Raw genomic sequence first — 5000 nt, forward strand, 5'->3', positions numbered from 1 at the left:
AGTCTTATGTGTTTTCTTGGTTGAGGGCCAAGATTCATGTCAGAAAAAGCTCCTCCTCATTCTCTCAGTGTTGGCATTTAGGGACCAGAAGCTCTTTAATGATCAAAACAGAGAAAAGAGTGTATTTGTTCAGAAGTTTGAGATCCTTCACTATGTTCCTGGCCTTGGTCCAGCACCACTTGCTGTAGATGGACTGCAGGTCAGGAGCTCAGTGTGGATGGTATGGTCAGCTGATGGAGAGCTAACCAGCTAACCCTAACCAGCTAACCCTAACCCTAACCCTAACATCCTTCGGCAGGTGGGCTGGGTTTTTTCAGGACAGAAACTGTAGTGGACTGTTTGAAGCATGCAGGGATTACAGACTGTTAGCACCATAAGCACTGCAACTGATAGAGCTTTTAACACTCCTAGTACCATTAACAAAACCTCCAAATGAGTGTTCTGCTCACTACCAGTGAAGTTAGCGTTCACCTGTTTTGTAATCATTCTCATTCTCTGCCAAAGGCTCCTAGAGCCACTGTGTTGGAACTGTGACTCTGGTTTCCTCCCATAGCACCACTTCAGCGCCACCTCCTGCCCTGTAGAACAGCCACTGTTTAATTCATTCGGTACACATTGAGTTTTCAGATTCAGCCTTTGTTTGTATCTAGACTTAAGGAAGACAATGGCATGATCCAATGTCCCAAAAGGTGGATGAGATTGTCCCTTGTAGATGTCATTGAATAGAGTGTAACTATGGTCTAGGGTCCTTTTGTCCCTAGTGGGGCAGGTGATGTAGTGATGGCAGTTTATCACAATGCATTTGAGGTCGGTGCTGTTAAAATCGTCAGCCACATCGTCAGTAAGCAAACATTGGCTCTGCTCCTTGATGTAAAAAGTCTTGACAAGACAAAGGTGTTTTTAGCCTGGACTTAAACACTGGGACTGAAACAACCTGATGGCTTTACACACAACCTGAAAGATTACATTTAACAGAACTGATAAAGAATCACAGGGAAGTGTGAAGTGTGTTCAACATGGCAGATGAAGAGGTTATTGAAGCTAAACATTTCAGAAGAGACTGAAAATGATTTCAGTGGCTCTAATTTGTCTGTAAAAGCTGTACACTTAACATAGATTACAGCAGAGCCCTAAATATTAACAGTCCTGACAGGCTCCGTGTTTCACTCTGTTCTCGTCTGAGACCTTTACAGCTTCGGCTCTTGAGGATTGAGAGAGCAAGACTTACATTGCCTGCATACAAAACACCACAAAGTGCAGAATAATCACAGAAAAATACAATAAAATAGAAATGAAACAGATGAAACTAGATAAAAACAGAAAAAAAGGATAACAAAACAAAAATAGACACAAAAAAAGTACAGCTAAAGACATGAAACAGTTTAAATGGTAATGGAGGTTAAATGAGACACAAGCTCCGCCTCCCTTTTGCTGTTTAACTGCTGATTCTAAGTGTGTCTCTCATCTGGAATATACTTTAATGGTGTCTCTGGATTTCAGGCTGTAATAAAGATTACCAATTTTTTATGATAACAATCTGATGTTGATTATGGACGAGAACTCTTAGAGTGTGTGGGATTCATTTACATTTATTAATGTATCCCTTATGAGCAAGTTAGAGGTGATGGAAGTGAAGGAAAAACTCTCTGAGACGATACAAGGAAGAAACCTTAAAAAGAACCAGACTGAAAATGAAACCTCATCCTTATCTGGGTGACACCAAAGAGTGGGATTATAAATCATTATAAACACTGAGAGTGGGATTATAAATCATTATAAACACTGAGAGTGGGATTATAAATCATTATAAACACAGAGAGTGGGATTATAAATCATTATAAACACAGAGTGGGATTATAAATCATTATAAACACTGAGAGTGGGATTATAAATCATTATAAACACTGAAAGTGGGATTATAAATCATTATAAACACTGACAGTGGGATTATAAATCATTATAAACACAGAGTGGGATTATAAATCATTATAAACACTGACAGTGGGATTATAAATCATTATAAACACTGACAGTGGGATTATAAATCATTATAAACATTGAGAGTGGGATTATAAATCATTATAAACACTGACAGTGGGATTATAAATCATTATAAACACAAACAGTGAGATTATAAATCATTATAAACACAGAGTGGGATTATAAATCATTATAAACACAGAGAGTGGGATTATAAATCATTATAAACACAGAGAGTGGGATTATAAATCATTATAAACACCGAGAGGGGGATTATAAATCATTATAAACACAGAGAGTGGGATTATAAATCATTATAAACACTAACAGTGGGATTATAAATCATTATAAACACTAACAGTGGGATTATAAATCATTATAAACAGAGAGTGGGATTATAAATCATTATAAAGAATGAGATTGGGATTATAAATCACTATAAACAATGAGAGTGGGATTATAAATCATTATAAACACAGAGTCGGATTATAAATCATTATAAACACTGAGAGTGGGATTATAAATCATTATAAACACTGAGTCGGATTATAAATCATTATAAACACAGAGTGGGATTATAAATCATTATAAACACAGAGTGGGATTATAAATCATTATAAACACAGAGTGGGATTATAAATCATTATAAACACAGAGTCGGATTATAAATCATTATAAACAGAGAGTGGGATTATAAATCATTATAAACACAGAGTCGGATTATAAATCATTATAAACAGAGAGTGGGATTATAAATCATTATAAACACAGAGTGGGATTATAAATCATTATAAACAGAGAGTGGGATTATAAATCATTATAAACAGAGAGTGGGATTATAAATCATTACCTTTATAGCAGTGTGCACTAAAAGATTAATTTACTTATAACATGCAGGCTGTTTGTTGTTATCAGATGATTCACAGACGGAGACTTGAGTGCAAAACTGTTCATATTAATTACAGTCCAAAGTCATCTTCATGGTTTCGAAGGGGTTTTATCCAAAGAAGTCTCATGAATCTTCAGGCTATCCATGTGAGCATCCATGCGGACTGACACTGTGTCTGAGTCCTGAACACTAACTTAAGTCTGTTCTATAACTGTGGGGCTCTGTGAGAAAAAGTTCTGCCCCCTGCTGGAGACTTTAGTACTTGAGGTACCAACAAATATCCTGCACCTTTAGATCGATGTAGGTGTGATGGATCATAAAACACCTAAAGATCTCTCAATATTAGAACTTACTAATAACAGTATAATAGTAATATCAGTTAAAATCAGTTATTTTGTGTTGTATGTGTTGTATGTGTTGTGTGTGTTGTGTGTGTTGTGTGTGTTTTGTGTGTGTGATGTGTGTGTGTTGTGTGTGTGATGTGTGTGTGATGTGTGTGTGATGTGTGTGTATCTGAGCTCAGTGTTATGAGCAGATTGTGTATGTTTGCTCTGATAAACACTGATCTGCTGCCCAGCTTCATTAATCTCACTGAGCCTGTTAGCATCAAAGATAAACCTGCAGCAAGACTTGCTTACCTCACAACCTGTGTGTGTGTGTGTGTGTGTGTGTGTGTGTGTGTGTGTGTGTGTGTGTGTGTGTTCCTCTCACAGTGTATAAATGTGGGCTTTAGTGTAGTGGCAGAGCTCCATCCAGGACATCGTCAGGACATTTACATCACACTCACGTGGTACTAGTGTCACATGGACACACAACATTCACACATCAATCCCCTGGTGTTTCCCCCTTTTTCTATTCTTCCTTCCTTTCTGTCATCTTTCTTCACTCTTCTGTCATTTCTTTCTTCATTCTTCCTCCTCTCCTCCGTCATCCCTCTCTTTGCCGCAGGTGAGTGAGTGACAGAGAGACGGATAGCGCTGTATTTTCGGAAACGGAATATCGATAAACTGAGAGGAGAAAAAACGCAAAGAGTGACTACAGCTTTTAAACAACGGCACTGAAAAACGAGCCGCGAGGACCACGATTAATCACACACACACACACACACACACACACACACACACACACACACACACACACACACACACACACACACACACACACACACACACACACACGTATCGTCAGTGTGATGGATGTTTCCCGATAAAGAAACCAATGCAAAGAAAAAGCTGTGAGGCCAATTTTCATAAAGAGCAGTGAAATGTGTTAAAGAAAAGAAGCACATGTTTAAAGCAGAATTCTGGCACAAGCAGAAAATTGGGAGAGAAATATGATATGATATGATATGATATGATATGATATAATATGATATAATATGATATGATATGATATGATATGATATGTCATTTTAACTACACTGTTAGTGTTGAATTATTAACCACTAAACCCTTACTTAGTCAAACTGCTTTTAACAATGTACTTTGTACCCAGTGCCACTTCCTTTATGTCTCTGTTCCCTTATGATCCTACATTTGGCAGGTTTTAAAGAGCCATAATCTTTCATGTTCATATGTTCTCATGGTCCATCAGAGATAATGTTAGTATAAACAACACAGAGAGAAAACCAGGAGTTAAGGAGACTTGCAGTCTTGCTGAATTGATTACATGCTAACTGCCACGCTGACCACATTAGCAGAAGTCTCGTGATTTGTAAGAATAAAAATGCTAATAATTCAAACAGAGAATATTCACAAGTGATGTTGGTCATGTGATGTGATTTCTGGTCTCTGATTGGTCAAATACAGAGGTTCCACTAGAGGGAGCTGCTGTTCCAGTTGTCCCAAATTAAAGCTTTGTGATTGTCTGTAAAAGAATATTTGAGTAAATATTGTATCAGTGTTGGATGGTAGAGTTTGTGGTGTTGGATCAGTGAGTGTTAGACACTTCCAAGCAGCAGGAGAAGGCGACGTGTCTCCAGCACTGCATGAAGCTCACACTGGGACGCGTTTTAATGAACACACTCTGTCTATTTACCTGTCAGAGGAACCGGAGCCAAGGAGCCATTTGATCTTCCTGCATGTGTGACTTTGATCTTAGCCTACTTTATTATTTCCTTTTCATATCTCAC

This window comes from Tachysurus fulvidraco, chromosome 9, assembly GCF_022655615.1.
Source record: "Tachysurus fulvidraco isolate hzauxx_2018 chromosome 9, HZAU_PFXX_2.0, whole genome shotgun sequence".
NCBI classification, from domain to species: Eukaryota; Metazoa; Chordata; class Actinopteri; order Siluriformes; family Bagridae; genus Tachysurus; species Tachysurus fulvidraco.